Raw genomic sequence first — 27,609 nt, 5'->3', positions numbered from 1 at the left:
GAAGAATGTACAGAAGCCTCAGGACCCACACCACCAGGTTTGGGAACAGTTATTACCCCTCAACCATCAGGAAGGAGGTACAGTAGCCTCCGGACAAACACCACCAGGTTCAGGAACAGTTATTACCCCTCAACCATGAGGATGGAGGTACAGGAGCCTCAGGACCCTCACTACCAGTTTGAGGAAGAGTTATTACCCCTCAACCATCTGGAAGCAGGTACAGGAGCCTCAGGACCCACACCGCCAGGTTCAGGAAGAGTTATTACCCCCCAACCATCAGGAAGGAGGTACAGGAGCCTCAGGACCCACACCACCAGGTTCGGGAACAGTTACTACCCCTCAACCATCAGGGAGAAGGTACAGGAGCCTCAGGTCCCACACCAACATGTTCAGGAACAGTTATTACCCCTCAACCATCAGGAACGAGTTTCAGCAGCCTAAGGACCAAGACCACCAGGGGCAGGAACAAATATTACCCCTCAACCATCTGGAAGGAGGGACAGGAGCGTCAGGACACACCACCAGTTTCAGGAACAGTTATTATCCCTCACCATCAGGAAGGAGGTACAGGAGCCTCATAACCCACACCACCAGGTTCAGGAACATTTATTACCCCTCAACCATCAGAAAGGAGGTACAGGAGACTGAGGGCCCACACCACCAAGTTCAGGAACAGTTATGACCCCTCAAACATCAGGAAGAATGTACAGCAGACTGAGGACCCACACCACCAGGTTCGGGAACTTTTATTACACCTCAACCATCAGGAAGGAGGTACAGTAGCCTCCAGACAAACACCACAAGTTTCAGGGACAGTTATTACCCCTCAACCATCAGGAACGAGTTTCAGGAGCCTAAGGACCAAGACCACCAGGTTCAGGAACAATTAATACCCCTCAACCATCAGGAAGGAAGGACAGGAGCCTCAGGACACACCACCAGTTTCAGGAACAGTTATTCTCCCTCAACCATCAGGAAGGAGGTACAGGAGCCTCATAACCCACACAACCAGGTTCAGGAACAGTTATTAGCCCTCAAACATCAGAAAGGAGGTACAGTACACTGAGGACCCACACCACCTGGTTCAGGAACAGCTATGACCCCTCAAACATCAGGAAGAATGTACAGCAGCCTCAGGACCCGCACCACCAGGTTTGGGAACAGTTATCACCCCTCAACCATCAGGAAGGAGGTACAGTAGCCTCCGGACAAACACCACCAGGTTCAGGGACACTTATTACCCCTCAAACATCAGGAAGGAGGTACAGGTGCCTCAGGACCCACACCGCCAGGTTCAGGAACAGTTATTACCCCTCAACCATCACGGAGGAGGTTCAGGATCCTCAGGTCCCACACCACCAGGTTCAGGAACAGTTATTACCCCTCAACCATGAGGATGGAGGTACAGGAGCCTCAGGACCCTCACTACCAGTTTGAGGAAGAGTTATTACCTCACAACCATCTGGAAGCAGGTACAGGAGCCTCAGAACCCACACCGCCAGGTTCAGGAAGAGTTATTACCCCCCAACCATCAGGAAGGAGGTACAGGAGCCTCAGGACCCACAACACCAGGTTCAGGGACAGTTATTACCCCTCAGCCATCAGGAATGGGGTACAGTAGCCTCAGGACACACTTCACCAGGTTCGGGAACAGTTATTACCCCTCAACCATCAGGAAGGAGGTACAGGAGCCTCAGGACCCACACCACCAGGTTCAGGGACAGTTATTACTCCTCAACTTGAGGAAGGAAGTACAGAAGCCTCAGGACCCACACCTCCATGTTGAGGAACAGTTATTACCCCTCAACCGTCTGAAAGGAGGTACAGGATCCTCAGTACACACACCACCAGGTTCAGGAAGAGTTATTATCCCTCAACCATCAGGAAGGAGGTACAGGAGCCTCAGGACCAACACCACCAGTTTCAGGAACAGTTATTACCTCTCAATAATCAGCGAGTAGGTACAGGGTCCTCAGGACACACACCACCAGGTTCAGGAACAGTTATTACACCTCAACCATCAGGGTGGAGGTACAGGATCCTCAGTACACACACCACCAGGTTGAGAAACAGTTATTACCCCTCAACCATCAGGAAGTAGGTACAGGATCCTCAGGTTCCCACACCAACAGGTTCAGGAACGGTCATTACCCCTCAACCATCAGGAAGGAGGTACAGGAGCCTCAGGACCAACACCACCAGATTCAGGAACAGTTATTACCCCTCAATCATCAGGAAGGAGGTACAGGAGCCTGAGGACCCACACCACCGGGTTCAGGAACAGTTATTACCCCTCAACCGTCTGGAAGGAGGTACAGGATCCTCAGGACCCACACCACCAGGTTCAGGAAGAGTTATTATCCCTCAACCATCAGGAAGGAGGTGGAGGTGCCTCAAGACCCACACCACCAGGTTCAGGGACAGTTATTACCCCTCACCTCTGAGGAAGGAAGTATCGAAGCCTCAGGACCCACACCTCCATGTTGAGGAACAGTTATTACCCCTCAACTACCAGGAAGGAGGTACAGGAGCCTCAGCACCCACACCACCAGGTGCAGGAACATTTATTACCCCTCAACCATCAGGAAGAATATACAGCAGCCTCAGACCCACACCACCAGGTTCGGGAACAGTTATTACCCCTCAACCATCAGGGAGAAGGTACAGGAGCCTCAGGTCCCACACCAACATGTTCAGGAACAGTTATTACCCCTCAACCATCAGGAACGAGTTTCAGCAGCCTAAGGACCAAGACCACCAGGGGCAGGAACAAATATTACCCCTCAACCATCAGGAAGGAAGGACAGGAGCCTCAGGACACACCACCAGTTTCAGGAACAGTTATTATCCCTCACCATCAGGAAGGAGGTACAGGAGCCTCATAACCCACACCACCAGGTTCAGGAACATTTATTACCCCTCAACCATCAGAAAGGAGGTACAGGAGACTGAGGGCCCACACCACCTGGTTCAGGAACAGTTATGACCCCTCAAACATCAGGAAGAATGTACAGCAGACTGAGGACCCACACCACCAGGTTCGGGAACTTTTATTACACCTCAACCATCAGGAAGGAGGTACAGTAGCCTCCAGACAAACACCACAAGGTTCAGGGACAGTTATTACCCCTCAACCATCAGGAACGAGTTTCAGGAGCCTAAGGACCAAGACCACCAGGTTCAGGAACAATTAATACCCCTCAACCATCAGGAAGGAAGGACAGGAGCCTCAGGACACACCACCAGTTTCAGGAACAGTTATTCTCCCTCAACCATCAGGAAGGAGGTACAGGAGCCTCATAACCCACACAACCAGGTTCAGGAACAGTTATTAGCCCTCAAACATCAGAAAGGAGGTACAGTACACTGAGGACCCACACCACCTGGTTCAGGAACAGCTATGACCCCTCAAACATCAGGAAGAATGTACAGAAGCCTCAGGACCCACACCACCAGGTTTGGGAACAGTTATTACCCCTCAACCATCAGGAAGGAGGTACAGTAGCCTCCGGACAAACACCACCAGGTTCAGGGACACTTATTACCCCTCAAACATCAGGAAGGAGGTACAGGTGCCTCAGGACCCACACCGCCAGGTTCAGGAACAGTTATTACCCCTCAACCATCAGGAACGAGTTTCAGCAGCCTAAGGACCAAGACCACCAGGGGCAGGAACAAATATTACCCCTCAACCATCAGGAAGGAAGGACAGGAGCCTCAGGACACACCACCAGTTTCAGGAACAGTTATTATCCCTCACCATCAGGAAGGAGGTACAGGAGCCTCATAACCCACACCACCAGGTTCAGGAACATTTATTACCCCTCAACCATCAGAAAGGAGGTACAGGAGACTGAGGGCCCACACCACCTGGTTCAGGAACAGTTATGACCCCTCAAACATCAGGAAGAATGTACAGCAGACTGAGGACCCACACCACCAGGTTCGGGAACTTTTATTACACCTCAACCATCAGGAAGGAGGTACAGTAGCCTCCAGACAAACACCACAAGGTTCAGGGACAGTTATTACCCCTCAACCATCAGGAACGAGTTTCAGGAGCCTAAGGACCAAGACCACCAGGTTCAGGAACAATTAATACCCCTCAACCATCAGGAAGGAAGGACAGGAGCCTCAGGACACACCACCAGTTTCAGGAACAGTTATTCTCCCTCAACCATCAGGAAGGAGGTACAGGAGCCTCATAACCCACACAACCAGGTTCAGGAACAGTTATTAGCCCTCAAACATCAGAAAGGAGGTACAGTACACTGAGGACCCACACCACCTGGTTCAGGAACAGCTATGACCCCTCAAACATCAGGAAGAATGTACAGAAGCCTCAGGACCCACACCACCAGGTTTGGGAACAGTTATTACCCCTCAACCATCAGGAAGGAGGTACAGTAGCCTCCGGACAAACACCACCAGGTTCAGGAACAGTTATTACCCCTCAACCATGAGGATGGAGGTACAGGAGCCTCAGGACCCTCACTACCAGTTTGAGGAAGAGTTATTACCCCTCAACCATCTGGAAGCAGGTACAGGAGCCTCAGGACCCACACCGCCAGGTTCAGGAAGAGTTATTACCCCCCAACCATCAGGAAGGAGGTACAGGAGCCTCAGGACCCACACCACCAGGTTCGGGAACAGTTACTACCCCTCAACCATCAGGGAGAAGGTACAGGAGCCTCAGGTCCCACACCAACATGTTCAGGAACAGTTATTACCCCTCAACCATCAGGAACGAGTTTCAGCAGCCTAAGGACCAAGACCACCAGGGGCAGGAACAAATATTACCCCTCAACCATCTGGAAGGAGGGACAGGAGCCTCAGGACACACCACCAGTTTCAGGAACAGTTATTATCCCTCACCATCAGGAAGGAGGTACAGGAGCCTCATAACCCACACCACCAGGTTCAGGAACATTTATTACCCCTCAACCATCAGAAAGGAGGTACAGGAGACTGAGGGCCCACACCACCAAGTTCAGGAACAGTTATGACCCCTCAAACATCAGGAAGAATGTACAGCAGACTGAGGACCCACACCACCAGGTTCGGGAACTTTTATTACACCTCAACCATCAGGAAGGAGGTACAGTAGCCTCCAGACAAACACCACAAGTTTCAGGGACAGTTATTACCCCTCAACCATCAGGAACGAGTTTCAGGAGCCTAAGGACCAAGACCACCAGGTTCAGGAACAATTAATACCCCTCAACCATCAGGAAGGAAGGACAGGAGCCTCAGGACACACCACCAGTTTCAGGAACAGTTATTCTCCCTCAACCATCAGGAAGGAGGTACAGGAGCCTCATAACCCACACAACCAGGTTCAGGAACAGTTATTAGCCCTCAAACATCAGAAAGGAGGTACAGTACACTGAGGACCCACACCACCTGGTTCAGGAACAGCTATGACCCCTCAAACATCAGGAAGAATGTACAGCAGCCTCAGGACCCGCACCACCAGGTTTGGGAACAGTTATCACCCCTCAACCATCAGGAAGGAGGTACAGTAGCCTCCGGACAAACACCACCAGGTTCAGGGACACTTATTACCCCTCAAACATCAGGAAGGAGGTACAGGTGCCTCAGGACCCACACCGCCAGGTTCAGGAACAGTTATTACCCCTCAACCATCACGGAGGAGGTTCAGGATCCTCAGGTCCCACACCACCAGGTTCAGGAACAGTTATTACCCCTCAACCATGAGGATGGAGGTACAGGAGCCTCAGGACCCTCACTACCAGTTTGAGGAAGAGTTATTACCTCACAACCATCTGGAAGCAGGTACAGGAGCCTCAGAACCCACACCGCCAGGTTCAGGAAGAGTTATTACCCCCCAACCATCAGGAAGGAGGTACAGGAGCCTCAGGACCCACAACACCAGGTTCAGGGACAGTTATTACCCCTCAGCCATCAGGAATGGGGTACAGTAGCCTCAGGACACACTTCACCAGGTTCGGGAACAGTTATTACCCCTCAACCATCAGGAAGGAGGTACAGGAGCCTCAGGACCCACAACACCAGGTTCAGGGACAGTTATTACTCCTCAACTTGAGGAAGGAAGTACAGAAGCCTCAGGACCCACACCTCCATGTTGAGGAACAGTTATTACCCCTCAACCGTCTGAAAGGAGGTACAGGATCCTCAGTACACACACCACCAGGTTCAGGAAGAGTTATTATCCCTCAACCATCAGGAAGGAGGTACAGGAGCCTCAGGACCAACACCACCAGTTTCAGGAACAGTTATTACCTCTCAATAATCAGCGAGTAGGTACAGGGTCCTCAGGACACACACCACCAGGTTCAGGAACAGTTATTACACCTCAACCATCAGGGTGGAGGTACAGGATCCTCAGTACACACACCACCAGGTTGAGAAACAGTTATTACCCCTCAACCATCAGGAAGTAGGTACAGGATCCTCAGGTTCCCACACCAACAGGTTCAGGAACGGTCATTACCCCTCAACCATCAGGATGGAGGTACAGGAGCCTCAGGATCCACACCACCAGGTTCAGGGACAGTTAGTACCCCTCAACTATCAGGAAGGAGGTACAGGAGCCTCAGGACCCACACCACCAGGTTCAGGAACAGTTATCATCCCTCAACTATCAGGAAGGAGGTGCAGGAGCCTCAGGACCCACACTACCAGGTTCAGGAACAGTTATTACCCCTCAACTATCAGGAAGGAGGTACAGGAGCCTATGGAACTACACCACCAGGTTCAGGAACAGTTATTACCCCGCAACCATCAGGAAGGAGGTATAGGAGCCTCAGGAGCCATACCAACCTGTTCAGGAACAGTTATTACCCCTCAACCATCAGGAAGGAGGTACAGGATCCTTAGGTTCCCACACCAACAGGTTCAGGAACGGTCATTACCCCTCAACCATCAGGATGAAGGTACAGGAGCCTCAGGATCCACACCACCAGGTTCAGGGACAGTTAGTAGCCCTCAACTATCAGGAAGGAGTTACAGGTGCCTCAGGACCCACACCACCAGTTTCAGGAACACTTATCATCCCTCAACTATCAGGAAGGAGGTGCAGGAGCCTCAGGACCCACACTACCAGGTTCAGGAACAGTTATTACCCCTCAACCATCAGGAAGGAGGTACAGGAGCCTCAGGAACCACACCAACAGGTTCAGGAACAGTTATTCAGCGAGGAGGTACAGGGTCCTCAGGACACACACCACCAGGTTCAGGAACAGTTATTACCCCTCAACCATCAGGGAGGAGGTACAGGATCCTCAGGACACACACCACCAGGTTCAGGAACAGTTATTGCCCCTCAACCATCAGGAAGGTGGTTCAGAAGCCTCAGGACCCACACCACTAGCTTCAGGAACAGTTATTACCCCGCAACCATCAGGAAGGAGATACAGGATCCTCAGGACCATCACCACGAGTTTCAGGAAGAGTTATTACCCCGGAACCATCAGGAAGGAGGTATGGGAGTCTCAGGAACCACACCACCAGGTTCAGGAACAGTTATTGCCCCTCAACCATCAGGAAGGAAGTACAGGAACCTCAGGGCCCACAGCACCAGTTTCAGGATCAGTTATTACCCCTCAACCATCAGGAAGGAGGTACACGAGCCTCAGGTCCCACACCAACAGGTTCAGGAACGGTCATTACCCCTCAACCATCAGGATGGATGTACAGGAGCCTCAGGACCCACACCACCAGGTTCAGGGATAGTTATTACCCCTCAACTATCAGGAAGGAGGTACAGGAACCTCAGGACCCACACCACCAGGTTCAGGAACAGTTATTACCCGCAACTATCAGGAATTGGTTACAGGAGCCTCAGGACCCACACCACCAGGTTCAGGAACAGTTATTACCCCTCAACCATCAGGAAGGAGGTACTGGGTCCTCAGGAACCACACCACCAGGTTATGGACAGTTATTATCCTGCAACCATCAGGAAGGAGGTACAGGAGCATCTGGACCCACATCACCAGGTTCAGGAACTGCTATTGCCCCTCAACCATCAGGAAAGTGGTACAGAAGCCTCAGGACCCACACCACCAGGTTCAGGAACAGTTATTACCCCGCAACCATCAGGAAGGAGATACAGAATCCTCAGGACCATCACCACGAGTTTCAGGAAGAGTTATTACCCCGCAACCATCAGGAAGGAGGTTTGGGAGCCTCAGGAACCACACCACCATGTTCAGGATCAGTTATTACCCCTCAACCATCAGGAAGGAGGTACAGGAGCCTCAGGACCCACACCACCCTGTTCAGGAACAGTTACTACCCCTCAACCATCAGGAAGATGGTACAGGATCCTCAGGTCCCACACCAACAGGTTCAGGAACGGTCATTACCCCTCAACCATCAGGATGGATGTACAGGAGCCTCAGGACCCGCACCACCAGGTTCAGGGATAGTTATTACCCCTCAACCATCAGGAAGGAGGTACTGAAGCCTCAGGAACCACACCACCAGGTTCAGGAACAGTTATTATCCCTCAACCATCAGCGAGGAGGTACAGGGTCCTCAGGACACACACCACCAGGTTCAGGAACAGTTATTACCTCTCAACCGTCAGGAAGTAGGTACAGGATCCTCAGGTCCGACACCACCAGGGTCAGGGACAGTTATTACCCCCTCAACTATCATGAAGGAGGGACAGGTACCTCAGGATCTACACCACCAGGTTCAGGAACAGATATTACCCCGCAACCATCAGGAAGGAGGTACAGGAGCATCTGAACCCACATCACCAGGTTCAGGAACTGTTATTACCCTCAACCATCAGGAAGGTGGTACAGAATCCTCAGGACCCACACCACCAGGTTCAGGAACAGTTATTACCCCTCAACCATCAGTGAGGAGGTACAGGGTCCTCAGGACACACACCACCAGGTTCAGGTACAGTTATTACCCCTCAACCATCAGGGTGGAGGTACAGGATCCTCAGTACACACACCATCAGGTTCAGGGACAGTTATTACCCCGTCAACCATCAGGATGGAGGTACATGAGCCTCAGGACCCACAACTCCAGGTTCAGGGACATTGATTATTCCGCAAACATCAGGAAGGAGGTACAGGAGCCTCAGGACCCACACCACCAGGTTCAGGGACAGTTATTGCCCCTCAACTATCAGCATGGAGGGACAGGAGCCTCAGGACCCACACCACCAGCTTCAGGGACAGTTATTACCCCTCAGCTCTGAGGAAGGAAGTACAGAAGCCTCAGGACCCACACCTCCATGTTGAGGAACTGTTATTACCCCTCAACTACCAGGAAGGAGGTACAGAAGCCTCAGGACCCACACCACCAGGTTCAGGAACAGTTTTTACTCCTCAACCATCAGAAAGGAGGTACAGGAGACTGAAGACCCACACCACCAGGTTCAGGAACAGTTATTGCCCCTCAACCATCTGGAAGGAGGTACAGGAGCCTGAGGACCCACACCAACAGGTTCAGGAACAGTTATTACCCCTCAATCATCAGGAAGGAGGTACAGGAGCCTGAGGACCCACACCACCAGGTTCAGGAACAGTTATTACCCCTCAGCCGTCTGGAAGGAGGTAAGGAGCCTCAGGGCCCACACCACCAGGTTCAGGAAGAGTTATTACCCCTCAACCATCAGGAAGGAGGTACAGGAGCCTCAGGACCAACACCACCAGATTCAGGAACAGTTATTACCCCTCAATCATCAGGAAGGAGGTACAGGAGCCTGAGGACCCACACCACCAGGTTCAGGAACAGTTATTACCCCTCAACCGTCTGGAAGGAGGTGCAGGAGCCTCAGGACCCACACCGCCAGGTTCAGGAAGAGTTATTATCCCTCAACCATCAGGAAGGAGGTACAGGAGCCTCAGGACCAACACCACCAGATTCAGGAACAGTTATTACCACTCAACCATCAGCGAGGAGGTACAGGGTCCTCAGGACACACACCACCAGGTTCAGGAACAGCTATTACCCCTCAGCCATCAGGAAGGAGGTACAGGATCCTCAGTACACACACCACCAGGTTGAGAAACAGTTATTACCCCTCAACCATCAGGAAGTAGGTACAGGATCCTCAGGTCACACCACCACCAGGTTCAGGGACAGTTATTACCCCCTCAACCATCAGGATGGAGGTAAAGGAGCCTCAGGACCCACACCACCAGGTTCAGGGACAGTTATTGCCCCTCAACTATCAGGAAGGAGGGACAGGAGCCTTAGGAGCTACACCACCAGGTTCAGGAACAGATATTACCCCGCAACCATCAGGATGGAGGTACAGGAGCCTCAGGACCCATACCAACCTGTTCAGGAACAGTTATTACCCCTCAACCATCAGGAAGGAGGTACAGGATCCTTAGGTTCCCACACCAACAGGTTCAGGAACGGTCATTACTCCTCAACCATCAGGATGGAGGTACAGGAGCCTCAGAATCCACACCACCAGGTTCAGGGACAGTTAGTAGCCCTCAACTATCAGGAAGGAGGTACAGGTGCCTCAGGACCCACACCACCAGTTTCAGGAACACTTATCATCCCTCAACTATCAGGAAGGAGGTGCAGGAGCCTCAGGACCCACACTACCAGGTTCAGGAACAGTTATTACCCCTCAACCATCAGGAAGGAGGTACAGGAGCCTCAGGACCCACACCACCAGGTTCAGGAACAGTTATTATCCCTCAACCATCAGGAAGGAGGTACAGGATCCTTAGGTTCCCACACCAACAGGTTCAGGAACGGTCATTACCCCTCAACCATCAGGATGAAGGTACAGGAGCCTCAGGATCCACACCACCAGGTTCAGGAACAGTTATTCAGCGAGGAGGTACAGGGTCCTCAGGACACACACCACCAGGTTCAGGAACAGTTATTACCCCTCAACCATCAGGGAGGAGGTACAGGATCCTCAGGACACACACCACCAGGTTCAGGAACAGTTATTGCCCCTCAACCATCAGGAAGGTGGTTCAGAAGCCTCAGGACCCACACCACTAGCTTCAGGAACAGTTATTACCCCGCAACCATCAGGAAGGAGATACAGGATCCTCAGGACCATCACCACGAGTTTCAGGAAGAGTTATTACCCCGGAACCATCAGGAAGGAGGTATGGGAGTCTCAGGAACCACACCACCAGGTTCAGGAACAGTTATTGCCCCTCAACCATCAGGAAGGAAGTACAGGAACCTCAGGGCCCACAGCACCAGTTTCAGGATCAGTTATTACCCCTCAACCATCAGGAAGGAGGTACACGAGCCTCAGGTCCCACACCAACAGGTTCAGGAACGGTCATTACCCCTCAACCATCAGGATGGATGTACAGGAGCCTCAGGACCCACACCACCAGGTTCAGGGATAGTTATTACCCCTCAACTATCAGGAAGGAGGTACAGGAACCTCAGGACCCACACCACCAGGTTCAGGAACAGTTATTACCCGCAACTATCAGGAATTGGTTACAGGAGCCTCAGGACCCACACCACCAGGTTCAGGAACAGTTATTACCCCTCAACCATCAGGAAGGAGGTACTGGGTCCTCAGGAACCACACCACCAGGTTATGGACAGTTATTATCCTGCAACCATCAGGAAGGAGGTACAGGAGCATCTGGACCCACATCACCAGGTTCAGGAACTGCTATTGCCCCTCAACCATCAGGAAAGTGGTACAGAAGCCTCAGGACCCACACCACCAGGTTCAGGAACAGTTATTACCCCGCAACCATCAGGAAGGAGATACAGAATCCTCAGGACCATCACCACGAGTTTCAGGAAGAGTTATTACCCCGCAACCATCAGGAAGGAGGTTTGGGAGCCTCAGGAACCACACCACCATGTTCAGGATCAGTTATTACCCCTCAACCATCAGGAAGGAGGTACAGGAGCCTCAGGACCCACACCACCCTGTTCAGGAACAGTTACTACCCCTCAACCATCAGGAAGATGGTACAGGATCCTCAGGTCCCACACCAACAGGTTCAGGAACGGTCATTACCCCTCAACCATCAGGATGGATGTACAGGAGCCTCAGGACCCGCACCACCAGGTTCAGGGATAGTTATTACCCCTCAACCATCAGGAAGGAGGTACTGAAGCCTCAGGAACCACACCACCAGGTTCAGGAACAGTTATTATCCCTCAACCATCAGCGAGGAGGTACAGGGTCCTCAGGACACACACCACCAGGTTCAGGAACAGTTATTACCTCTCAACCGTCAGGAAGTAGGTACAGGATCCTCAGGTCCGACACCACCAGGGTCAGGGACAGTTATTACCCCCTCAACTATCATGAAGGAGGGACAGGTACCTCAGGATCTACACCACCAGGTTCAGGAACAGATATTACCCCGCAACCATCAGGAAGGAGGTACAGGAGCATCTGAACCCACATCACCAGGTTCAGGAACTGTTATTACCCTCAACCATCAGGAAGGTGGTACAGAATCCTCAGGACCCACACCACCAGGTTCAGGAACAGTTATTACCCCTCAACCATCAGTGAGGAGGTACAGGGTCCTCAGGACACACACCACCAGGTTCAGGTACAGTTATTACCCCTCAACCATCAGGGTGGAGGTACAGGATCCTCAGTACACACACCATCAGGTTCAGGGACAGTTATTACCCCGTCAACCATCAGGATGGAGGTACATGAGCCTCAGGACCCACAACTCCAGGTTCAGGGACATTGATTATTCCGCAAACATCAGGAAGGAGGTACAGGAGCCTCAGGACCCACACCACCAGGTTCAGGGACAGTTATTGCCCCTCAACTATCAGCATGGAGGGACAGGAGCCTCAGGACCCACACCACCAGCTTCAGGGACAGTTATTACCCCTCAGCTCTGAGGAAGGAAGTACAGAAGCCTCAGGACCCACACCTCCATGTTGAGGAACTGTTATTACCCCTCAACTACCAGGAAGGAGGTACAGAAGCCTCAGGACCCACACCACCAGGTTCAGGAACAGTTTTTACTCCTCAACCATCAGAAAGGAGGTACAGGAGACTGAAGACCCACACCACCAGGTTCAGGAACAGTTATTGCCCCTCAACCATCTGGAAGGAGGTACAGGAGCCTGAGGACCCACACCAACAGGTTCAGGAACAGTTATTACCCCTCAATCATCAGGAAGGAGGTACAGGAGCCTGAGGACCCACACCACCAGGTTCAGGAACAGTTATTACCCCTCAGCCGTCTGGAAGGAGGTAAGGAGCCTCAGGGCCCACACCACCAGGTTCAGGAAGAGTTATTACCCCTCAACCATCAGGAAGGAGGTACAGGAGCCTCAGGACCAACACCACCAGATTCAGGAACAGTTATTACCCCTCAATCATCAGGAAGGAGGTACAGGAGCCTGAGGACCCACACCACCAGGTTCAGGAACAGTTATTACCCCTCAACCGTCTGGAAGGAGGTGCAGGAGCCTCAGGACCCACACCGCCAGGTTCAGGAAGAGTTATTATCCCTCAACCATCAGGAAGGAGGTACAGGAGCCTCAGGACCAACACCACCAGATTCAGGAACAGTTATTACCACTCAACCATCAGCGAGGAGGTACAGGGTCCTCAGGACACACACCACCAGGTTCAGGAACAGCTATTACCCCTCAGCCATCAGGAAGGAGGTACAGGATCCTCAGTACACACACCACCAGGTTGAGAAACAGTTATTACCCCTCAACCATCAGGAAGTAGGTACAGGATCCTCAGGTCACACCACCACCAGGTTCAGGGACAGTTATTACCCCCTCAACCATCAGGATGGAGGTAAAGGAGCCTCAGGACCCACACCACCAGGTTCAGGGACAGTTATTGCCCCTCAACTATCAGGAAGGAGGGACAGGAGCCTTAGGAGCTACACCACCAGGTTCAGGAACAGATATTACCCCGCAACCATCAGGATGGAGGTACAGGAGCCTCAGGACCCATACCAACCTGTTCAGGAACAGTTATTACCCCTCAACCATCAGGAAGGAGGTACAGGATCCTTAGGTTCCCACACCAACAGGTTCAGGAACGGTCATTACTCCTCAACCATCAGGATGGAGGTACAGGAGCCTCAGAATCCACACCACCAGGTTCAGGGACAGTTAGTAGCCCTCAACTATCAGGAAGGAGGTACAGGTGCCTCAGGACCCACACCACCAGTTTCAGGAACACTTATCATCCCTCAACTATCAGGAAGGAGGTGCAGGAGCCTCAGGACCCACACTACCAGGTTCAGGAACAGTTATTACCCCTCAACCATCAGGAAGGAGGTACAGGAGCCTCAGGACCCACACCACCAGGTTCAGGAACAGTTATTATCCCTCAACCATCAGCGAGGAGGTACAGGGTCCTCAGGACACACACCACCAGGTTCAGGAACAGTTATTACCCCTCAACCATCAGGGAGGAGGTACAGGATCCTCAGGACACACACCACCAGGTTCAGGAACAGTTATTGCCCCTCAACCATCAGGAAGGTGGTTCATAAGCCTCAGGACCCACACCACCAGCTTCAGGAACAGTTATTACCCCGCAACCATCAGGAAGGAGATACAGGATCCTCAGGACCATCACCACGAGTTTCAGGAAGAGTTATTACCCCGGAACCATCAGGAAGGAGGTATGGGAGTCTCAGGACACACACCACCAGGTTCAGGAACAGTTATTGCCCCTCAACCATCAGGAAGGAAGTACAGGAACCTCAGGGCCCACACCACCAGTTTCAGGATCAGTTATTACCCCTCAACCATCAGGAAGGAGGTACACGAGCCTCAGGTCCCACACCAACAGGTTCAGGAACGGTTATTACCCCTCAACCATCAGGAAGGAGGTACTGGGTCCTCAGGAACCACACCACCAGGTTATGGACAGTTATTACCCCCTCAACTATCAGGAAGGAGGGACAGGAAACTCAGGATCTACACCACCAGGTTCAGGAACAGTTATTATCCTGCAACCATCAGGAAGGAGGTACAGGAGCATCTGGACCCTCATCACCAGGTTCAGGAACTGTTATTGCCCCTCAACCATCAGGAAAGTGGTACAGAAGCCTCAGGACCCACACCACCAGGTTCAGGAACAGTTATTACCCCGCAACCATCAGGAAGGAGATACAGGATCCTCAGGACCATCACCACGAGTTTCAGGAAGAGTTATTACCCCGGAACCATCAGGAAGGAGGTTTGGGAGCCTCAGGAACCACACCACCATGTTCAGGATCAGTTATTACCCCTCAGCCATCAGGAAGGAGGTACAGGAGCCTCAGGACCCACACCACCCTGTTCAGGAACAGTTACTACCCCTCAACCATCAGGAAGATGGTACAGGATCCTCAGGTCCCACACCAACAGGTTCAGGAACGGTCATTACCCCTCAACTACCAGGAAGGAGGTACAGGAACCTCAGGACCCACACCACCAGGTTCAGGAACAGTTATTACCCCCAAATATCAGGAAGTGGTTACAGGAGCCTCAGGACCCACACCACCAGGTTCAGGAACAGTTATTACCCCTCAACCATCAGGAAGGAGGTACTGGAGCCTCAGGAACCACACCACCAGGTTCAGGAACAGTTATTATCCCTCAACCATCAGCGAGGAGATACAGGGTCCTCAGGACACACACCACCAGGTTCAGGAACAGTTATTACCCCTCAACCGTCAGGAAGTAGGTACAGGATCCTCAGGTCTGACACCACCAGGGTCAGGGACAGTTATTACCCCCTCAACTATCATGAAGGAGGGACAGGTACCTCAGGATCTACACCACCAGGTTCAGGAACAGTCATTACCCCGCAACCATCAGGAAGGAGGTACAGGAGCATCTGAACCCACATCACCAGGTTCAGGAACTGTTATTACCCTCAACCATCAGGGAGGTGGTACAGAATCCTCAGGACCCACACCACCAGGTTCGGGAACAGTTATTACCCCTCAACCATCAGTGAGGATGTACAGGGTCCTCAGGACACACACCACCAGGTTCAGGTACAGTTATTATCCCTCAACCATCAGGGTGGAGGTACAGGATCCTCAGTACACACACCATCAGGTTCAGGGACAGTTATTACCCCGTCAACCATCAGGATGGAGGTACATGAGCCTCAGGACCCACAACTCCAGGTTCAGGGACATTGATTAGTCCGCAAACATCAGGAAGGAGGCACAGGAGCCTCAGGACCCACACCACCAGGTTCAGGGACAGTTATTGCCCCTCAACTATCAGGATGGAGGGACAGGAGCCTCAGGACCCACACCACCAGGTTCAGGGACAGTTATTACCCCTCAACACTGAGGAAGGAAGTACAGAAGCCTCAGGACCCACACCTCCATGTTGAGGAACTGTTATTACCCCTCAACTACCAGGAAGGAGGTACAGAAGCCTCAGGACCCACACCACCAGGTTCAGGAACAGTTATTACTCCTCAACCATCAGAAAGGAGGTATAGGAGACTGAGGACCCACACCACCAGGTTCAGGAAAAGTTATTGCCCCTCAACCGTCTGGAAGGAGGTACAGGAGCCTGAGGACCCACACCAACAGGTTCAAGAACAGTTATTACCCCTCAATCATCAGGAAGGAAGCACAGGAGCCTGAGAACCCACACCACCAGGATCAGGAACAGTTATTACCCCTCAGCCATCAGAAAGGAGGTACAGGAGCCTGAGGACCAAAAACCACCAGCTTCAGGAACAGTTATTACCCCTCAACCGTCTGGAAGGAGGTACAGGAGCCTCAGGACCCACACCGCCAGGTTCAGGAAGAGTTATTATCCCTCAACCATCAGGAAGGAGGTACAGGAGCCTCAGGACCAACACCACCAGATTCAGGAACAGTTATAACCACTCAACCATCAGCGAGGAGGTACAGGGTCCTTAGGACACACACCACCAGGTTCAGGAACAGTTATTACACCTCAACCATCAGGGTGGAGGTACAGGATCCTCAGTACACACACCACCAGGTTGAGAAACAGTTATTACCCCTCAACCATCAGGAAGTAGGTACAGGATCCTCAGGTCCCACACCACCAGGTTCAGGGACAGTTATTACCCCCTCAACCATCAGGATGGAGGTAAAGGAGCCTCAGGACCCACACCACCAGGTTCAGGGACAGTTATTGCCCCTCAACTATCAGGAAGGAGGGACAGGAGCTTTAGGAGCTACACCACCAGGTTCAGGAACAGTTATTACCCCGCAACCATCAGGAAGGAGGTACAGGAGCCTCAGGACCCATACCAACCTGTTCAGGAACAGTTATTACCCCTCAACCATCAGGAAGGAGGTACAGGATCGTTAGGTTCCCACACCAACAGGTTCAGGAACGGTCATTACCCCTCAACCATCAGGATGAAGGTACAGGAGCCTCAGGATCCACACCACCAGGTTCAGGGACAGTTAGTAGCCCTCAAATATCAGGAAGGAGGTACAGGTGCCTCAGGACCCACACCACCAGTTTCAGGAACACTTATCATCCGTCAACTATCAGGAAGGAGGTGCAGGAGCCTCAGGACCCACACTACCAGGTTCAGGAACAGTTATTACCCCTCAACCATCAGGAAGGAGGTACAGGAGCCTCAGGAACCACACCACCAGGTTCAGGAACAGTTATTATCCCTCAACCATCAGCGAGGAGGTACAGGGTCCTCAGGCACACACCACCTGGTTCAGGAACAGTTATTACCCCTCAACCATCAGGGAGGAGGTACAGGATCCTCAGGACACACACCACCAGGTTCAGGAACAGTTATTGCCCCTCAACCATCAGGAAGGTGGTTCAGAAGCCTCAGGACCCACACCACCAGCTTCAGGAACAGTTATTACCCCGCAACCATCAGGAAGGAGATACAGGATCCTCAGGACCATCACCACGAGTTTCAGGAAGAGTTATTACCCCGGAACCATCAGGAAGGAGGTATGGGAGTCTCAGGACACACACCACCAGGTTTAGGAACAGTTATTGCCCCTCAACCATCAGGAAGGAAGTACAGGAACCTCAGGGCCCACAGCACCACTTTCAGGATCAGTTATTACCCCTCAACCATCAGGAAGGAGGTACACGAGCCTCAGGTCCCACACCAACAGGTTCAGGAACGGTCATTACCCCTCAACCATCAGGATGGATGTACAGGAGCCTCAGGACCCACACCGCCAGGTTCAGGGATAGTTATTACCCCTCAACTATCAGGAAGGAGGTACAGGAACCTCAGGACCCACACCACCAGGTTCAGGAACAGTTATTACCCGCAACTATCAGGAAGTGGTTACAGGAGCCTCAGGACCCACACCACCAGGTTCAGGGATAGTTATTACCCCTCAACTATCAGGAAGGAGGTACAGGAACCTCAGGACCCACACGACCAGGTTCAGGAACAGTTATTACCCGCAACCATCAGGAAGGAGATACAGGATCCTCAGGACCATCACCACGAGTTTCAGGAAGAGTTATTACCCCGGAACCATCAGGAAGGAGGTTTGGGAGCCTCAGGAACCACACCACCATGTTCAGGATCAGTTATTACCCCACAACCATCAAGAAGGAGGTACAGGAGCCTCAGGACCCACACCACGCTGTTCAGGAACAGTTACTACCCCTCAACCATCAGGAAGATGGTACAGGATCCTCAGGTCCCACACCAACAGGTTCAAGAACGGTCATTGCCCCTCAACCATCAGGATGGATGTACAGGAGCCTCAGGACCCGCACCACCAGGTTCAGGGATAGTTATTACCCCTCAACTATCAGGAAGGAGGTACAGGAACCTCAGGACCCACACCACCAGGTTCTGGAACAGTTATTACCCCCAAATATCAGGAAGTGGTTACAGAAGCCTCAGGACCCACACCACCAGGTTCAGGAACAGTTATTGCCCCTCAACCATCAGGAAAGTGGTACAGGAGCCTCAGGACCCACACCACCAGGTTCAGGAACAGTTATTACCCCGCAACCATCAGGAAGGAGATACAGGATCCTCAGGACCATCACCACGAGTTTCAGGAAGAGTTATTACCCCGGAACCATCAGGAAGGAGGTTTGGGAGCCTCAGGAACCACACCACCATGTTCAGGATCAGTTATTACCCCTCAACCATCAAGAAGGAGGTACAGGAGCCTCAGGACCCACACCACGCTGTTCAGGAACAGTTACTACCCCTCAACCATCAGGAAGATGGTACAGGATCCTCAGGTCCCACACCAACAGGTTCAGGAACGGTCATTGCCCCTCAACCATCAGGATGGATGTACAGGAGCCTCAGGACCCGCACCACCAGGTTCAGGGATAGTTATTACCCCTCAACTATCAGGAAGGAGGTACAGGAACCTCAGGACCCACACCACCAGGTTCTGGAACAGTTATTACCCCCAAATATCAGGAAGTGGTTACAGAAGCCTCAGGACCCACACCACCAGGTTCAGGAACAGTTATTACCCCTCAACCATCACGAAGGAGGTACAGGGTCCTCAGGACACACACCACCAGGTTCAGGAACAGTTATTACCCCTCAACCGTCAGGAAGTAGGTACAGGATCCTCAGGTCCGACACCACCAGGGTCAGGGACAGTTATTACCCCCTCAACTATCATGAAGGAGGGACAGGTACCTCAGGATCTACACCACCAGGTTCAGGAACAGATATTACCCCGCAACCATCAGGAAGGAGGTACAGGAGCATCTGAACCCACATCACCAGGTTCAGGAACTGTTATTACCCTCAACCATCAGGAAGGTGGTACAGAATCCTCAGGACCCACACCACCATGTTCAGGGACAGTTATTACCCCTCAACCATCAGTGAGGAGGTACAGGGTCCTCAGGACACACACCACCAGGTTCAGGAACAGTTATTACCCCTCAACCATCAGGGTGGAGGTACAGGATCCTCAGTACACACACCATCAGGTTCAGGGACAGTTATTAACCCGTCAACCATCAGGATGGAGGTACATGAACCTCAGGACCCACACTACCAGGTTCAGGAACAGTTATTACCCCTCAACAATCAGGAAGGAGGTACAGGAGCCTCAGGAACCACACCACCAGGTTCAGGAACAGTTATTATCCCTCAACCAACAGCGAGGAGGTACAGGGTCCTCAGGACACACACCACCAGGTTCAGGAACAGTTATTACCCCTCAACCATCAGGGAGGAGGTACAGGATCCTCAGAACACACACCACCAGGTTCAGGAACAGTTATTGCCCCTCAACCATCAGGAAGGTGGTTCAGAAGCCTCAGGATCCACACCACCAGGTTCAGGAACAGTAATTACCCCTCAACCATCAGGATGGAGGTACAGGGTCCTCAGGACACACACCACCAGGTTCAGGAACAGTTATTACCCCTCAACCGTCAGGAAGTAGGTACAGGATCCTCAGGTCCGACACCACCAGGGTCAGGGACAGTTATTACCCCCTCAACTATCATGAAGGAGGGACAGGTACCTCAGGATCTACACCACCAGGTTCAGGAACAGATATTACCCCGCAAACATCAGAAAGGAGGTATAGGAGACTGAGGACCCACACCACCAGGTTCAGGAACAGTTATTGCCCCTCAACCGTCTGGAAGGAGGTACAGGAGCCTGAGGACCCACACCAACAGGTTCAAGAACAGTTATTACCCCTCAATCATCAGGAAGGAAGTACAGGAGCCTGAGAACCCACACCACCAGGATCAGGAACAGTTATTACCCCTCAGCCATCAGAAAGGAGGTACAGGAGCCTGAGGACCAAAAACCACCAGCTTCAGGAACAGTTATTACCCCTCAACCGTCTGGAAGGAGGTACAGGAGCCTCAGGACCCACACCGCCAGGTTCAGGAACAGTTATTACCACTCAACCATCAGCGAGGAGGTACAGGGTCCTCAGGACACACACCACCAGGTTCAGGAACAGTTATTACACCTCAACCATCAGGGTGGAGGTACAGGATCCTCAGTACACACACCACCAGGTTGAGAAACAGTTATTACCCCTCAACCATCAGGAAGTAGGTACAGGATCCTCAGGTCCCACACCACCAGGTTCAGGGACAGTTATTACCCCCTCAACCATCAGGATGGAGGTAAAGGAGCCTCAGGACCCACACCACCAGGTTCAGGGACAGTTATTGCCCCTCAACTATCAGGAAGGAGGGACAGGAGCTTTAGGAGCTACACCACCAGGTTCAGGAACAGTTATTACCCCGCAACCATCAGGAAGGAGGTACAGGAGCCTCAGGACCCATACCAACCTGTTCAGGAACAGTTATTACCCCTCAACCATCAGGAAGGAGGTACAGGATCGTTAGGTTCCCACACCAACAGGTTCAGGAACGGTCATTACCCCTCAACCATCAGGATGAAGGTACAGGAGCCTCAGGATCCACACCACCAGGTTCAGGGACAGGTAGTAGCCCTCAACTATCAGGAAGGAGGTACAGGTGCCTCAGGACCCACACCACCAGTTTCAGGAACACTTATCATCCGTCAACTATCAGGAAGGAGGTGCAGGAGCCTCAGGACCCACACTACCAGGTTCAGGAACAGTTATTACCCCTCAACCATCAGGAAGGAGGTACAGGAGCCTCAGGAACCACACCACCAGGTTCAGGAACAGTTATTATCCCTCAACCATCAGCGAGGAGGTACAGGGTCCTCAGGACACACACCACCTGGTTCAGGAACAGTTATTACCCCTCAACCATCAGGGAGGAGGTACAGGATCCTCAGGACACACACCACCAGGTTCAGGAACAGTTATTGCCCCTCAACCATCAGGAAGGTGGTTCAGAAGCCTCAGGACCCACACCACCAGCTTCAGGAACAGTTACTACCCCGCAACCATCAGGAAGGAGATACAGGATCCTCAGGACCATCACCACGAGTTTCAGGAAGAGTTATTACCCCGGAACCATCAGGAAGGAGGTATGGGAGTCTCAGGACACACACCACCAGGTTTAGGAACAGTTATTGCCCCTCAACCATCAGGAAGGAAGTACAGGAACCTCAGGGCCCACAGCACCACTTTCAGGATCAGTTATTACCCCTCAACCATCAGGAAGGAGGTACACGAGCCTCAGGTCCCACACCAACAGGTTCAGGAACGGTCATTACCCCTCAACCATCAGGATGGATGTACAGGAGCCTCAGGACCCACACCGCCAGGTTCAGGGATAGTTATTACCCCTCAACTATCAGGAAGGAGGTACAGGAACCTCAGGACCCACACCACCAGGTTCAGGAACAGTTATTACCCGCAACTATCAGGAAGTGGTTACAGGAGCCTCAGGACCCACACCACCAGGTTCAGGGATAGTTATTACCCCTCAACTATCAGGAAGGAGGTACAGGAACCTCAGGACCCACACGACCAGGTTCAGGAACAGTTATTACCCGCAACCATCAGGAAGGAGATACAGGATCCTCAGGACCATCACCACGAGTTTCAGGAAGAGTTATTACCCCGGAACCATCAGGAAGGAGGTTTGGGAGCCTCAGGAACCACACAACCATGTTCAGGATCAGTTATTACCCCTCAACCATCAAGAAGGAGGTACAGGAGCCTCAGGACCCACACCACGCTGTTCAGGAACAGTTACTACCCCTCAACCATCAGGAAGATGGTACAGGATCCTCAGGTCCCACACCAACAGGTTCAAGAACGGTCATTGCCCCTCAACCATCAGGATGGATGTACAGGAGCCTCAGGACCCGCACCACCAGGTTCAGGGATAGTTATTACCCCTCAACTATCAGGAAGGAGGTACAGGAACCTCAGGACCCACACCACCAGGTTCTGGAACAGTTATTACCCCCAAATATCAGGAAGTGGTTACAGAAGCCTCAGGACCCACACCACCAGGTTCAGGAACAGTTATTGCCCCTCAACCATCAGGAAAGTGGTACAGGAGCCTCAGGACCCACACCACCAGGTTCAGGAACAGTTATTACCCCGCAACCATCAGGAAGGAGATACAGGATCCTCAGGACCATCACCACGAGTTTCAGGAAGAGTTATTACCCCGGAACCATCAGGAAGGAGGTTTGGGAGCCTCAGGAACCACACCACCATGTTCAGGATCAGTTATTACCCCTCAACCATCAAGAAGGAGGTACAGGAGCCTCAGGACCCACACCACGCTGTTCAGGAACAGTTACTACCCCTCAACCATCAGGAAGATGGTACAGGATCCTCAGGTCCCACACCAACAGGTTCAGGAACGGTCATTGCCCCTCAACCATCAGGATGGATGTACAGGAGCCTCAGGACCCGCACCACCAGGTTCAGGGATAGTTATTACCCCTCAACTATCAGGAAGGAGGTACAGGAACCTCAGGACCCACACCACCAGGTTCTGGAACAGTTATTACCCCCAAATATCAGGAAGTGGTTACAGAAGCCTCAGGACCCACACCACCAGGTTCAGGAACAGTTATTACCCCTCAACCATCACGAAGGAGGTACAGGGTCCTCAGGACACACACCACCAGGTTCAGGAACAGTTATTACCCCTCAACCGTCAGGAAGTAGGTACAGGATCCTCAGGTCCGACACCACCAGGGTCAGGGACAGTTATTACCCCCTCAACTATCATGAAGGAGGGACAGGTACCTCAGGATCTACACCACCAGGTTCAGGAACAGATATTACCCCACAACCATCAGGAAGGAGGTACAGGAGCATCTGAACCCACATCACCAGGTTCAGGAACTGTTATTACCCTCAACCATCAGGAAGGTGGTACAGAATCCTCAGGACCCACACCACCATGTTCAGGAACAGTTATTACCCCTCAACCATCAGTGAGGAGGTACAGGGTCCTCGGGACACACACCACCAGGTTCAGGAACAGTTATTACCCCTCAACCATCAGGGTGGAGGTACAGGATCCTCAGTACACACACCATCAGGTTCAGGGACAGTTATTAACCCGTCAACCATCAGGATTGAGGTACATGAACCTCAGGACCCACACTACCAGGTTCAGGAACAGTTATTACCCCTCAACAATCAGGAAGGAGGTACAGGAGCCTCAGGAACCACACCACCAGGTTCAGGAACAGTTATTATCCCTCAACCAACAGCGAGGAGGTACAGGGTCCTCAGGACACACACCACCAGGTTCAGGAACAGTTATTACCCCTCAACCATCAGGGAGGAGGTACAGGATCCTCAGAACACACACCACCAGGTTCAGGAACAGTTATTGCCCCTCAACCATCAGTAAGGTGGTTCAGAAGCATCAGGATCCACACCACCAGGTTCAGGAACAGTTATTACCCCTCAACCATCAGGATGGAGGTACAGGGTCCTCAGGACACACACCACCAGGTTCAGGAACAGTTATTACCCCTCAACCGTCAGGAAGTAGGTACAGGATCCTCAGGTCCGACACCACCAGGGTCAGGGACAGTTATTACCCCCTCAACTATCATGAAGGAGGGACAGGTACCTCAGGATCTACACCACCAGGTTCAGGAACAGATATTACCCCGCAACCATCAGGAAGGAGGTACAGGAGCATCTGAACCCACATCACCAGGTTCAGGAACTGTTATTACCCTCAACCATCAGGAAGGTGGTACAGAATCCTCAGGACCCACACCACCATGTTCAGGAACAGTTATTACCCCTCAACCAACAGCGAGGAGGTACAGGGTCCTTAGGACACACACCACCAGGTTCAGGAACAGTTATTACCCCTCAACCATCAGGGAGGAGGTACAGGATCCTCAGAACACACACCACCAGGTTCAGGAACAGTTATTACCCCGCAACCATCAGGAAGGAGATATAGGATCCTCAGGACCATCACCACGAGTTTCAGGAAGAGTTATTACCCCGGAACCATCAGGAAGGAGGTTTGGGAGCCTCAGGAACCACACCACCATGTTCAGGATCAGTTATTACCCCTCAACCATCAGGAAGGAGGTACAGGAGCCTCAGGTCCGACACCACCAGGGTCAGGGACAGTTATTACCCCCTCAACTATCATGAAGGAAGGACAGGTACCTCAGGATCTACACCACCAGTTTCAGGATCAGTTATTACCCCTCAACCATCAGGAAGGAGGTACACGAGCCTCAGGTCCCACACCAACAGGTTCAGGAACGGTCATTACCCCTCAACCATCAGGATGGATGTACAGGAGCCTCAGGAACCACACCACCAGGTTCAGGGATAGTTATTACCCCTCAACTATCAGGAAGGAGGTACAGGAACCTCAGGACCCACACCACCAGGTTCAGGAACAGTTAATACCCCCAACTATCAGGAAGTGGTTACAGGAGCCTCAGGACCCACACCACCAGGTTCAGGAACAGTTATTACCCCTCAACCATCAGGAAGGAGGTACTGGGTCCTCAGGAACCACACCACCAGGTTATGGACAGTTATTACCCCCTCAACTATCAGGAAGGAGGGACAGGAGCCTGAGGATCTACACCACCAGGTTCAGGAACAGTTATTATCCTGCAACCATCAGGAAGTAGGTACAGGAGCATCTGGACCCACACCACCAGGTTCAGGAACAGTTATTACCCCGCAACCATCAGGAAGGAGATACAGGATCCTCAGGACCATCACCACGAGTTTCAGGAAGAGTTATTACCCCGGAACCATCAGGAAGGAGGTTTGGGAGCCTCAGGAACCACACCACCATGTTCAGGATCAGTTATTACCCCTCAACCATCAGGAAGGAGGTACAGGAGCCTCAGGTCCGACACCACCAGGGTCAGGGACAGTTATTACCCCCTCAACTATCATGAAGGAAGGACAGGTACCTCAGGATCTACACCACCAGGTTCAGGTACAGTTATTACCCCGCAACCATCAGGAAGGAGGTACAGGAGCATCTGAACCCACATCACCAGGTTCAGGAACTGTTATTACCCTCAACCATCAGGAAGGTGGTACAGAATCCTCAGGACCCACACCACCAGGTTTAGGAACAGTTATTACCCCGCAACCATCAGGAAGGAGGTACAGGAGCATCTGAACCCACATCACCAGGTTCAGGAACTGTTATTACCCTCAACCATCAGGAAGGTGGTACAGAATCCTCAGGACCCACACCACCAGGTTCAGGAACAGTTATTACCCCTCAACCATCAGTGAGGAGGTACAGGGTCCTCAGGACACACACCACCAGGTTCAGGAACAGTTATTACCCCTCAACCATCAGGGTGGAGGTACAGGATCCTCAGTACACACACCATCAGGTTCAGGGACAGTTATTACCCCGTCAACCATCAGGATGGAGGTACATGAGCCTCAGGACCCACAACTCCAGGTTCAGGGACATTGATTAGTCCGCAAACATCAGGAAGGAGGTACAGGAGCCTCAGGACCCACACCACCAGGTTCAGGGACAGTTATTGCCCCTCAACTATCAGGAAGGAGGGACAGGAGCCTCAGGACCTACATCACCAGGTTCAGGAATAGTTATTACCCTGCAACCATCAGGAAAGTGATACAGGAGCCTCAGGACCCATACCACCCTGTTCAGGAACAGTTATTACCCCTCAACCATCAGGACGGAGGTACAGGAGCCTCAGGTCCCACACCACCAGATTCAGGGATAGTTATTACCCCTCAACTATCAGGAAGGAGGTACAGGAGCCTCAGGACCCACACCACCAGATTCTGGAACATTTATTACCCCTCAACCATCAGGAAGTGGTTACAGGAGTCTCAGGACCCACACCACCAGGTTCAGGAACAGTTATTACCCCTTAAGCATAGGGCTCTTGACCCAAATGGGATAACTTCATTTGCCTCATCATTAAAATCTTCCTGCATCCTGTGGACTCACTTTCAAGGACTCTTCATCTCATGTTCTCGATATTTATTGCTTATTTATTATTATTATTTTTTTCTTCTGCATTTGCACAGTACGTGTGTTTTGGACACTAGTTGCCTGTCTGCCCCATTGGGTGCGGTGTTTCATTGAGTCGATGGTGTTTCTTGTATTTACAGTGAATGCCCGCAAGAAAACGCATCTCAGGTTTGTAATGGTGGCATGTACGTACTTTGATAATGAATTTACCTTGAGAGCAACTTGGAATTCAGACTCAATCAAATTAAAATTCAACAAGGAAGGACTGCCAGTTGGCTGGGTTTTCACTTGTGGCCCAGGTGATAACATCTCCGTCACGGTCCAGACCTCTGCTCCTCGACCCCCTGTCCTGAGAAAGGTCTCACCTAGACCTCGGGACTTACCCAACCCCATGACATCGATCCAATCGGCTGGAAACCCAGAGCATCTTACACAAAACGCTGGAGGAACTCAGCAGGTTGGGCAGCATCTGCGGAAAAGAGTGAAGGGTCGGCGTTTTCCGGCCGAGACCCAATGGAGGTTTGAATCCTGATGAAGGGTCGGTGACTGTCTTTACTTCTTTCCCCAGGTGCTGACTGGCCGGCCGATTTCCTCCAGCGTTTTGTGCGTGTCCTCCACCCCGAAACTCACTGGCTTTCATTTTCTTCCCCCCGCGGAGGATTCGTTGAGGACCTCGGCCACTTTCCCCGTCTCCACACGTCCATTACTCCTCAGGACATACCCCTTCCCCGGCTCCTATTTTCTCCCAGCTTCCTCCCGAGTGTTGAGGGAATCACGCGTTATAGATCCCGGCGTTTCCCTCTCTCCTGGTGTCAGGTT

General features: G+C 52.1%; 1 pseudogene; it reads left to right on the top strand.

The window, feature by feature from the left end:
- On the top strand, positions 1-27,159 carry LOC140192501 (uncharacterized; annotated as a pseudogene).
- Positions 27,160-27,609: the final 450 nt, after the last annotated feature.

This window comes from Mobula birostris, unplaced genomic scaffold, assembly GCF_030028105.1.
Source record: "Mobula birostris isolate sMobBir1 unplaced genomic scaffold, sMobBir1.hap1 scaffold_1553, whole genome shotgun sequence".
NCBI lineage: Eukaryota > Metazoa > Chordata > Chondrichthyes > Myliobatiformes > Myliobatidae > Mobula > Mobula birostris.
This window is presented reverse-complemented; position numbering and strand designations above follow the sequence as displayed.